This window comes from Pipistrellus hanaki (assembly GCF_964339955.1).
Source record: "Pipistrellus hanaki genome assembly, chromosome: 1".
Taxonomy (NCBI): Eukaryota; Metazoa; Chordata; class Mammalia; order Chiroptera; family Vespertilionidae; genus Pipistrellus; species Pipistrellus hanaki.
The window spans coordinates 29,327,223-29,339,447 of NC_140503.1; the positions used below are offsets into that span (position 1 = coordinate 29,327,223).

The 12,225-nt window shown below is 47.0% G+C and overlaps 1 protein-coding gene across 4 annotated transcripts in view; it reads right to left on the reverse strand.

Moving 5' to 3' along the window:
• The window catches only part of SYNE2 (spectrin repeat containing nuclear envelope protein 2), a 299,775-nt gene extending 288,600 nt beyond the window's left edge, over positions 1-11,175 (reverse strand). For all 4 annotated transcript variants that reach the window (XM_084866238.1, XM_084866237.1, XM_084866235.1 and 1 more), the window contains exon 1: positions 10,968-11,175. The gene's annotated coding sequence lies outside the window, so the exon portion shown is untranslated. The remainder of the gene's footprint in view (positions 1-10,967) is intronic.
• Between the last annotated feature and the right edge of the window lie 1,050 nt (positions 11,176-12,225).

Consider the following 12,225-nt stretch of genomic DNA (forward strand, 5'->3'; position numbering starts at 1 on the left):
AAACCTCAATAACGTACCCTAATACCGAAGGTCCGGGTAAAAAAGGAAAAAGCACAGATTGTAACTACAGTTGCGTAATGATTGCTTTGTCAGGGTTCCGAGTGTTCAAACAGGATAAACATGCCGCCCTCCATAAAGATGATCTCTAGGGACAGGCAGAGCCTGCAGAAATGGAAAGTGAAAATAATACGAAGAAGGCTTTTGCTTTTGAAATGTGTGTGCTGTTGGATCTGTGTAATAATAAAAATAAACTTGTATAAAAAAAAATTTTAAAAAGGTTGAAAGTCTTGCCACATTTAATTTTTAACCTGCATCCACGAGCTTGACCTCAGATCCCACATCCCATCGTCTAGTGAAGGGGTAACATTGAGGAGAAAAGCTTTATCCACTCTGCCTCCCTCAACCCCTCCAGTTCGACTAAAACAAGGCTCGTCTTAGAAAGGTTTAATCCACTCCCACCCAAATGTTTCCATTTCATCAGAAGCAAGAGGGGGAAAAAAAAATTTGAAGGATTTGACTTTTCAAGTATTTTAAACGGAAAGTAACCTTGGAACTTGGGAATTAACAGTGTGACACTCCCTGGCATTCCTCAGGTAACAGGTTCACAGGGCCCAGTCCCAGGTTATTCTCTCTCCTCCTGAGTGTGGCACCTGATGGGAACGGCCGGAGAGCGGCCTCGGCCTTCAGGGCTCACTCCCTCTTCCTAGCCTGGCTCTCCTCTGGCTCCAAAGAGCTTGAAGAGAAAGATAAAAGGGAGAGGTGCCCTGAGATTAAGGCAGATGTTTAAATAATATAGGGCCCCTGCTGAGCCTCTATTTCTCCATCCATAAAAATACTATTTGCACCCAGCCGGAGTGGGTCAGTGGTTGAGAGCGGGCCCATGACAGGAGGAGGTCATTGTTCGAGTCCTGGTCAGGGCACCTGCAGGGCTCAATCCCCAGTAGGGAGTGTGCAGGAGGCAGCCGATGAATGATTCTCTCACTCCCTCTCCCTTCCTCTCTGAAATCAATAAAAATATTTTTTAAAAGAAAAAAAATAAGCTATATTTTTTCTTTTTTTAATATATTTTATTGATTTTTTACAGAGAGAAAGGGGGAGAGAGATAGAGAGTTAGAAACATCGATGAGAGAGAGTCATCAATCAGCTGCCTCTTGCACACCCCCTACTGGGAATATGCCCGCAACCAAGGTACATGCCCTTGATCGGAATCGAACCCGGGATCTTCAGTCCGCAGGATGACGCCCTATCCACCGAGCCAAACCGGTTTCAGTAGAAGCTATATTCTTAACCGTTCCACAACACACACACATTTCCAAAATTCACGTGTTCCTTTAATAGTGATACACACAGGAGTATTACTCAAGACCAAGGCCCTAGTAAATTATACTTATCCCATCAGCCAGAGAGGCCATGTGGCTCTGCTCTGGGCCAGGGGCATAAACCAGCAAGTTCACAGTCTCCCGGACTCACTTTTGTTTCTCCTTACCCCACCCCCAGCCCACTGAGACACAGATCAGAAGAAAAACTATTTGCAATTCAATCTTCCCTTTTTGTGGGACACACGACATTCGCAGTAAACTTACAGGGTTTCACAGGCACACATAACCTGAAAGAATAGGTGGGATCGTTTTTAAAACACACTCCCCCAGCTCGAACCTCAAATCAGCGGCGGTTGCTAAGCAAACACATGGCCAACTGCGAGACAATAGGATGACTCAGCCAGGAGCGTATGCACCTTCCGGGGCTCAGAAACCATCACGGACACAGGCTTGTAATCAAATCATCAGCCTGTGGTTACAAGCGTTTGGGAGTTTCCTTTCGTTGGGCTCAGGAGGATATAAAGCCAGGTATGGACTAAACACTATTTATAAAAGTAATCATTACCCAACTGAGTTGCAGCTTGTTATAATGAAAAAGTTACAAAGACTACAAAGGTAACAGGCTTTCTTTTAAACACAAGTCCATTAACAGAGAAAAAATTCTTACTCAGTGTCATCCAATGAGTGACCACAAAGGCTATTCAAGCAAGAGAATGCTAGTAATCTCCTTCTGCTAACATACAAGTGTGAACACACCCTTAACTCTTTTATAAACAGAATTTATGATAGTCGTTCCTTTTTAAAAAAAAAAAAAATTTATTCTGAATAGCTAGCTCCAATTTTAGAACTAAAAGCTCTAGCATGCATTATCCTGTCAAACAATCTCATCATATACTATCACAGTACTAAGAGCTTAGATGCATTTGAGCTGGGGGTTGTTTAATTATTTCTTTTGGAGGCATGTGGAACAGTCTTGAACAGCTTTATTTATTTTTAATTTTCAACTACAGCTGAGATGCAATATTATATTAGTTTCAGGTATACAGCACAGTGGTTAGACATTTAGATAAATTATGAAGTGGCGTGCCCCTCCCCCGTAAGTCTAGTACCCACCTGGCACCATACATGGTTATTACAGTATTACTGACTGTAGTCCCTACGCTGTACTTCACATCCCCGGGCCTGTTTTAGTAACTGCCAATTTGTACTTCTTAATCCCATCACCTTTTCACCCAGCCTCCCCCCCTCCCATCTGGCCACCATCAGTTTGTTAGCTCCATCTATGAGTGTCTTCTACTTTATTTTGTTTTTTAGATTCCACATATAAGTGAAATTATAGGGTATTTATCTTTCTCTGTCTAACTTATTTCACTTTACTTATTTTTAAAAATATTTGTTAACGCCGAAACCGGTTTGGCTCAGTGGATAGAGCCTCGGCCTGCGGACTGAAAGGTCCCAGGTTCGATTCCGGTCAAGGGCATGTACCTTGGTTGCAGGCACATCCCCGTGGGGGGTGTGCAAGAGGCAGCTGATTGATGATTCTCTCTCACTGATGTCTCTAACCCTCTATCCCTCTCTCTTCCTCTCCGTAAAAAAAAACAAAAATATAGTTTAAAAAAATATTTGTTAACATTTGAAGCTTCATGTACACCTATTTTTCTTAGGGAGAGAGTGAGGAGGAGAGAAGGAAGGAGGGAGGGAGGAGGAGAGAGAGAAACATCAATGTGAGAGAGAAACATCAAGTTTGCTCCCATACGCTCCCTGACTGGTGAGGAAACCCAAAACCTGGCAATTGCCTTGACCAGGAACTGAACCTATGACCTTTCGGTAGACAGGACAACTCTCCAAACAGTTGAGCCAAGCCAGTCAGGGCTCAGCTTTACTTCTCTTGTTGCAATTTTCACTTAAGGTAAAAATTACTTCTAAGTAATCAGCGTTTTTAAAATGGAAATTATCTAACACCTGTGGTATGACCTATTAATTAATGGGTCAGACAGTCACAGCCGAAAGTGAACATTTTAGTCGTACCACCACCAGTTTTTCTCAGGCTCTCCTAACGTGTTCTCCAAAGACAGCATGGGAGAAGACGTGTCTGTGTAAATTAGCTCTGCCCCTTCCTCCAAACATGATGAACTCTCCGACAGCCGGAGTCCTAATGAAACAGGCCATCTCTAATCTTGATGAAAAGACTGTGCAGAATGCTGAGATTTTTTTTTTAAAGATGTATTGTTCCTCCCTACATGTTAAATACCTTTCCTTTCCAAATGAGGCAACATAATTGCTGAAATGAATGAGAATTGGTAATGTATTATTATAATGTACATTTTTAATGCATTAAAATTTGCCCAGAAACTGCACAAACTTCTTATAACATCTCCCTTCCCAAAAACTTGCCTTTCTAATTTAAGTTTCTCCTTCCGGCATAGTATTCCAATTTTGGCAGTGTATGGGTGTATATTCTTTCTTTCTAGCCTAGAATATTATCTATAAGTATAATGTGTCTATTGCTATCGTGATGATGGTACATAAAATGTTTTGATAAAGTATTTTCACTGTTATAACCAGTATATTTATTTTTAATGAATTTTACTGTTTTGTTTCACTCATCTTTTTGTGTAAACAAACTCCAGCTAAGCTTTATAATTTGTTATGAGCAATAAAAAAAGCTATGTGATTCAGTTTCAAATTCATCTTTAGCACCTTAATAGCTCAATTTAAAATCTAATTATTAATGAAATTATATGATGTATGAAATTTGCTTTAGAATAATCCAGCATGCAGCCCTAGCTGGTTTGGCTAAATGGATACAGCGTAGGCCTGCAGAATGAAGGATCCGGGGTTCGATTCCAGTCAAGGGTGCATGCCCAGGTTGCAGGCTCGATCCCCAGTGGGGGGTGTGCAGGAAGCAGCCAATCAATGATTCTCTCCCATCACTGATGTTTCTAGCTCTCTCTGCCTCTCTGAAATCAATAAAAATATTTTTAATTAAAAAAATAATAATCCAGCATGCAGGGATAGGTGAGGGTATAGGTAAAACCAAATCAGCAGGATTTGATCATTATTAATACTAGGTAATGTTTACACAGAAGTTCATTTCACTATTCTATCTGCCTTTGAATATATTAACATTTTTCATAATAAAAGAATTTTAAATCTAACTTACTATTTCTCCAGGGTCAGGTGTAACTTCACCCATGTCTGTTTTACCCACATAGTAATTCATGTTTTACATGACACTGCATTAGTGCCAACACTGCTCTTAAAGCACGGCGGGATGGAGTAAATGGAGTCACTATAGTCAAGTTGCTAAATTATTAAAATCAGGTAGGTGGAGGTGTGAGGAAAGCATTCTATTCTTGCTTTAACTAGCCTGGGAACTTGAACTTTTGAACTCTCCAGTCCTGCCTCAGTACCTGGATATATACCAAACCTCCAGATAACCCTCTGACTACCCCCCGGAAAAACTCAGGAAAGAGTGTCCAGGTATCCGGACCCTCTGACATCACGCTCCACACCTGTGATGATCTGAGCTACCGTCCTGGACCAATCCGGAGGCTGAGAACAGAGAGCTGATTCTTCTCACAGATGTCTTTCTTACTGTGAGAACGCTTAGCTTTTCTTTCTTCTTGAGAATACATCGGGGGGTTTTGCCTCGTTGTGTTCCTAGGGTTTGCAAACCCTAAGGCCCTTGAATAAATGGTTATCATTTATTTCTAGCCAAAGCCTCCAGACTCTTTCTGAATTTGTTCCACAGTACGACAGAGCACACTTCCTGCCGATACTCTTAGCATTTAGGAGCTGGGGGTGACCTAATCCTCCGTGCTGGTGGTTTCACAGCTTGAGTGAGCATCAGCATCACTCGGGAAGCTTGTTAAACACGGGCTGCTGGGCCCCACCCTCCAGGTTCCGGTGTGATGCTGCAGGGCCTCGGCGGGCACTTTTTGAGAACCAGCGCGCTAAGCTTTCTCCCCGCCCTGTTCGTGTCTCCATTGTCGTGATCACCAATTACCATACGGAGTGCCCGATCCTCTGCTTGTGGGCTTTCTCTTTCCAGACAGCTGGCTTTCTAGAGGCAAGGGACGTACGTTTTCCATGTGCAAGTGCCCAGGTTCCACAAACATCTATAAAGTAAATTAACTTGTGGAGTGCACTGAGTTTTTCTACTCGTTTACAGTTGAATATTGGTCCATGTTCTGTGTTAGCATTCAGGATAGAGGCACATTTACACACCCAGATGGAGAGTAGCTACTCACTGATGACCAGCAGCAAGCCCTGGCAGTACCTAGAGGAAGATGAAGAGTCAGCAGGAACCAGAGTAACAAGGAGAAGGCAGATTCTCGAGAGACAAGAGCCGCATCGCAGACCACAGCTTTCAGTCAATGAACAGGGACGAGCAGAAGCCTGTGGCTCACTCTTGTCAAATGTGTTACTTGGACCTGCGGAGCCATCACGGAGTGATTTTTTTTTAAATATATTTTATTGATTTTTTTTACAGAGAGGAAGGGAGAGGGATAGAGTTAGAAACATCGATGAGAGAGAATCATCGATCAGCTGCCTCTTGCACACCCCCTACTGGGGATGTGCCCGCAACCAAGGTACATGCCCTTGACTGGAATGGAAGCCGGGACCTTTCAGTCCGCAGGCCGACGCTCTATCCACTGAGCCAAACCGGTTTTGGCAAGTGATTTTCATCTCAGACACTATCAAAAGGAAAGAAATGCTTTCAATGTCATCTTTCAAAGTTTCTCAGGGCCTGGAAACTGTCAGCGCGGGCAGAGGATTCCCCCTCCCCCTCCCCCTCCCCCTCCCCCTCCCCCTCCCCCTCCCCCTCCCCGCGCTGCTGAGAGGGAGGACAGGAAGCAGCAGCAGCGCCTGCCCGGGGCTCCCCACGCCCCGGTGCCTGAGTGCGGCCGAGCCCCCCAGGATCCTGAGCCATCTTCCTGACACAGCCATGAGCTCCTCAGGGACAGCGCCCTGGATTTCATTTAAGAAGATGAACGAGGCTCTGGTTTCTGAATTTCCCTTTTCTTTAGAATGTATTCTAACTTGTAACATATGAATCCAATTACCTCAGCATGTGATTATTTGTTCTTTTTATTTAACAACAGTAAAACTAAATTATATACAACCTGTATAACTGCATGGGTAAAAACATATGGCTCTATTATATTACTTCGATTCCCCTTAAAAAATGATTGCTCAAACAAAAAATATTAATGGAGCGTGGGGTTTGTAACAGACAAAAAAAAAATGTGTAACGATAGCACAAAAGTCAGAGGAAGAGAAATGAAAATATACTATTGCAAGGTTTTCATACTGTACATGAAATAACATACTTGAAGGTAAACTATGACGTATGCTAAAAACCCTAATGCAACCACCAAATAACAAAATAAAGAATACCAAATTAGCCAAAAAGAGATAAAACTAAATGATCAAAATTATCCCATATATCCAAGTGAAGAAAGAAAAATATGAGCAAAAGAAACTGAGAACAGTGAGAAAGACAGAATACAAATAGCAGGATTTATACCTGACTATATAAATAATCATTACAGCCCGGCCGGCGTGGCTCGGTGGTTGAGCATCGACCCATGGACTTAAGGGACCCAGGTTCGATTCCTGGTCAGGGCACATGTCCTGGATGCAGGCTTGATCCCCAGGAGGGGGTGTGCAGGAGGCAGCCTATCCATGATTCTCTCTCATGGATATTTCTCTCACTCTTTCCCTCTCCCTTCCTCTCTCTTGGATGAAAAAGCAACACCCTTCAAGGGGATGGAGCATAATTCTCCACTCCTTTAAGTGTGAGCTGCACGGTGACTTCTTTCCCAAAACTGTTTGTTACATAGTACGCTACCTAATACATGCAGATATTTAAGTTATCTGTCAGAGAAAAGATGATCATTTTCATCATGGGGGGAGGGAGAGAATATAACCTGCAATTTATGAAGGATTACAGGCTTTAAGCATTCATGATTTTATACCATCCCAGACACAATCCTTTATTTGGTAAAAGGAGGAAAAGGGGCATATGACACAGGTATGAAATCAAGCAAGGGGGTAAAAATAAACACAGGGAAGACTTGAAGACTGGGCATTTAACATTAACAAGACTTCTCAATGAAAATGCAGCCAATCTGAAGTATCTCATAGTAACAATTATTAATATCATTTTGTTTTTCCAACTTGGCCTGTCCCATTCCCAGGTGGAATCAGATGCTTCCCACATACCATAACTCCCCCACCCGCTGCCCCAGAATACATCTCTCTGGCGTGCCACAGGTATTCTGCGATGGCTTAGCATAAACAGCCCCATCAGAACGGGGGCTGTGTCTGCTGATGTTACATAATGTGGCCAAATGTAAGTGCTTTGAAGTCTGAGAGCCTAGCTTAAGCTGTTGCTATTCACCTACTGTGTAACCTCAGAAAGTTACTTAATCTCCTTGATGTCCAGCTTTGTAAACTACAACATAGCGCTAATAGGGTCTGTATGAGGACTCAACGTGACTTCATCCGAACCCTAGCCTACGAGACCTACGAGACGCTGCACCTTTCACCTGATTACCCCTCTGCCTTCATCCTGCCTTCACCGTGTCCTCTCCTTCCAGCTGTCACACTCAGCCACAAGGACCATTCCTCCGTTCCAAGAAGGCCACACACCTCCACAGAGTAGCCTTCTTACTACTAACTTAGGGACCTCTGGTTACTCTGCCAGAAACTGCCCCCTTCTTTCCACCAAACAAAATTCATTCAACCAACAGTTCTTCAGGACTGTACACCAGGCCCTGTTCCAGAATGAGGATACAGCAGGGATACACCCACAGAGCTGGAGTAGGCACACCAGTGGGGAACACAGGCCACAAACAAAGGAGTAAATTACGGAGTGCATTAGTGAGATGGTCATAAATGCTGAGGGGAAAAAACAAAAAAAACCTTGTGAAACAGGGGATGGGAGCTGCAAAAGTGTGGGGGGAGGGGTGATTTTAAATCCTGGGTTTAGTGAAGCCTCACTGACAATAAAATTTGAGTGAAGAAGTGAAGGGGGTCAGAGAGAACTATACAGAGATGAGGACTTGCAGGGGGTACTACAGGCAGAGGAAACAGCCAGTCCAAAGGTCCCCAAAGAGCCGGTACCGGTTTGGCTCAATGGATAGAGCATTGGCCTGCGGACTGAAAGGTCCCGGGTTCGATTCCGGACAAGGGCATGTACCTTGGTTGCGGGCACATCCCCAGTAGGGGGTGTGCAAGAGGCAGCTGATCGATGATTCTCTTTCATCGATGTTTCTAGCTCTCTATCTCTCTCTCTTCCTCTCTGTGAAAAATCAATAAAATATGTTTAAAACAAACAAACAAACAAACAAACAAACAAAGGTCCCCAAACAGCAAAGAAGCTAGTTTGGCTGTGAAGTATGAGTAAGAAGAGCAGCAGATGAGATTAAAAAGGTGTCAGGATGGGGGATGAGGAGGACCAGATGGGGTAAACACTGGGGCCACTTTCACTCAGGAAGCCATTGAGATCTGATTTACATTCCAAAACCTGTGATTAGCGTGGTAATGCTTTTGAATGTCCTGCCCGGCTACCCACTAGAGAAGCACAGGAACCACAGCCCTCCTGTGCCTGCTAACTCCAGCAGCTAGCACATTACATTGCAGGCACTCAACAAATATTTATTAGATGAATGTAACGTGTGTACTGGTACAAAATAAGCATTCCATAAATGGTATTATTATTATTTGGCACTCCAGAGTCCAGCACAGTGGAAGGCCTATGGTAAAAGCTTGTTTGAGTAAATGAACAAATAATGTGGTGAAGTTATTGGAAATCTGTCTTTAAAACTTATGAGTAATGACAAATGAATCAATTGCTTCCACCCTGTCCCTTACTTCTTAAGACACAACGGAATCCACTTCTGAGCTCTGCATTAAACTTTCACCCCATGCTACTGAAAACTTGTAACTCAGTTCTCCCAACAGACTGCAATATCCTCCAAACACAATTAATACGAATGCAGTGACGCGCTTGTAAAATGTTTAACTGGGTAAACTTACCCACCTGGCTTTTTAATAAAACTATCTTAACTGCACAAGACCAAGTGGACTCAAAAGTGGTTTGGTTTTGACTTCTGTTGAATCCCATCAAGGGTCCTTAATTCAAACATGTGGATAAAGAACGAAGGATTTCCTTTTTCTTTTTTCTTTTTTTTTTTTTTAACTTATTTTGGCTTATCCAGTCTTCACTATAAGGAAAAAAAAATAATAATAATCAAGATTAGTTACACCTGTTCCCTTCACCGTAAGTGTGATTGGGTGGGCGGGTGCGACTAAGGCCCTTGGGAGTCTCAGCAGAGTTTTCCAGAAAGAAAACTCAAGGAGTTATGCATTCAAGTTTTAAAAAAAACAAACACATCGAATGTTCCATCTCATCCACGTGAACTCGATCTCCCCTGATGTTTCCACCAACTCAAAGGCAGCGACCTCGGAGGGAACCAACGGGAATCCCCGCCCCTGAACGCTGTCCAGTCTGCCTTTCCCGGCACAACCACTGAGCATCTGCAAGGGGGGCTCCGGAGCTCAGGAAACGCTTAGAAAGGCGTGTGAGAGCTGCCTGAAATCAAACAAACTTTTTTAAAAAAAGAAGAGAATGACGCAAACGTGTTGAGCGGCCAGAAGGAACCTGCTCGGTGTGGCCGGGACCTGCCGGAGCCTGTGCACCGCCGAGCCCGCTGGCAGCGCGCTCCCCGCCGCTAGGGGAGGGGCGGGCCACAACTTTGGGAAATAACAGGCGCGCACAAAGGCAGATGCTACCCCGGACCTCGCACCCTCCATCCAGCGAGGGGGCTGCTGTGGTTTGGGGCAGTCCTGCCCGCTTTTTTCTTTTCTTTTTTTCCAAGAGAAGAAAAATAACCCAAGGAGGAGAAGGTGCTGCCGTCAGACCCTCCAGGCGATTTCAGACAACAAAGACCCCGAGCCATCAAAACGGAATTAGCACCGGAGCCGCCCCGGCCGGCCGTCCGAGCGCTCGGCCGCCGCGGGTCCCCGCGCCCCCGCGCCCCATCTAGCCGCGCGCCCCGCCCGCCGCTCCCGGGTCCCCGGGGCGCGCCTCCCGCCGCCCACGATTTGGCAAAAATCTGCGCCTCGGCTCTCGGCTCCCTCTCACGCGCCGTTCAAAATCTTTCCCGCCCGAGCGTGACGCGAGGGACGGAGACAATCGGCGGACTCCGAGCGCGGGGGCCTGGGCCCGGCGGGAGCGGCGGGGAGACCCGGGGGCCAGCCCCCGGCGCAGCCCCCCTGCGCCGCCCCCTGCACCCCCTTCCCAAACCCCCGCACCGGCGGGCCGGGGCCGGGAGGGGACACACAAAGAAGCCCGGGAGACCGCCGGCGCCCGCTCCGCTCCCGGGGCGCCCCGCCCGCGGGCAAGTTTGCGGCGCCCTCCGCGCACCCCGCTCTCCCCGCACCCGCGCAAAGTTTCCCGCGGCCGGGCTCGGACCCCGGCATCCGCCCCCGCCCCCGGCTCCGGGACCTTCCTTCCCTCGCCCCCGCCCCTTCCCCTCCCTCCCTCCCTCGGGCGGAGGTTCCTCCCTCCCTCCCCGCCGCAGCCCGCTCCCTCCCCGGCGCCACGGGGTGCAGGGGCCCCGCGGCCGCGCTCACCGCTGCTGCCCTGCGAGGCGCGGGGCTGGGGCCGGCCCGGGTTGGCGCCCCGCCGGCCTGGCTCCCTCGGTCGCCGCTTTTGCTCGGTCTCCGGCTCGCTTTTCGGGTCCGGCCGCGGGCTCGGGGCGCAGCGAGCACAGCGCGCTCCGCTCCTCGGCGCTCGGAAGCCACAGACCACGCCCCGCGCCCGCCCCGCCCGCCGCCGAGTCCCGCGCCCGCCGCGCCGGCCAGTGCGGAGCCCGCCCGCCAGCGCCGGGGCGGAGCAGCCTGGGCTGGCAACTTTCTTCCCATGTTTTGGAAACATCATCGATGGTGAGAAGCTAACTCACAATGCAGGTTTAGGACCCGGGGAGACTCGTGGGGTGGGGTGGGGTGGGGAGATGGGTGGAATGCCACAATCGCACTGTAATAAGCTTTATTCTGGTTCACTTCAACGAGAACCTTTGCTAACATTTCTGAGTTTCCTTGTCTTGGGTGGAGGAGGGTGGAGGGTGGAAGGTGGTGGGTGGAGGACGGAGGGGGGCGGTAAGAGCAGTTCTTCAGATTAGCCACCAGACCCCCTAATCAAGTCATTGACCTCTGGGGAGCTTTCTGTAAAATGAGGAGTTTGGATGGTTGGAAAGATCTGGATCGGTCCCTCTGAGAGCGTGGTCCAGACTTCGGGGTCACCTGGAAGGGAGGGGCGGCGCTTGTTAGCGACGTAGGTGATTGGGTCGCTGCCTCCGGCTGGACGCTGAGGAGTAAGAAGAGCCTCAGTCTTAGGAAAAGGTCTACGAATTCCAGGTCTCAAGTTCAGTGGAAACTGGATCCTTGGGAATATGTCCTGCAGGGACATAGTTGGGTTTTCCAGCAAATTACTCAATGCCTTTGGGCTCAGGATGGCATCATGGGTCTCCACTCGCCTGTTGTGCTATCACAGTATTACTAAGGCAGGAGAGGTCCTAAATGAAAGATATGGTATCAACTCACGACTATTACATAAAGAAGCGGTGACTTCGAAATATTTCTCACCTGAGTGTGTACCACCATCAGATTCTTACAAGTCCAAATTCAGATAGGTTGTATGGGTACAGAATCTTGCTTGAATAACCTAATTAAACTTGGTGCTTAGGACTCGAACTAAATCGTTAGGAGACAAGAGCTTTGATAATGAACTCAGTTAATACACATAAATGGGGGAAAATACTTGTAAATTGTACCCACAATGTAGGGCAATTGTTTCAAAAACGTGTACCTCTGTGGGAAACACAGAGGGATG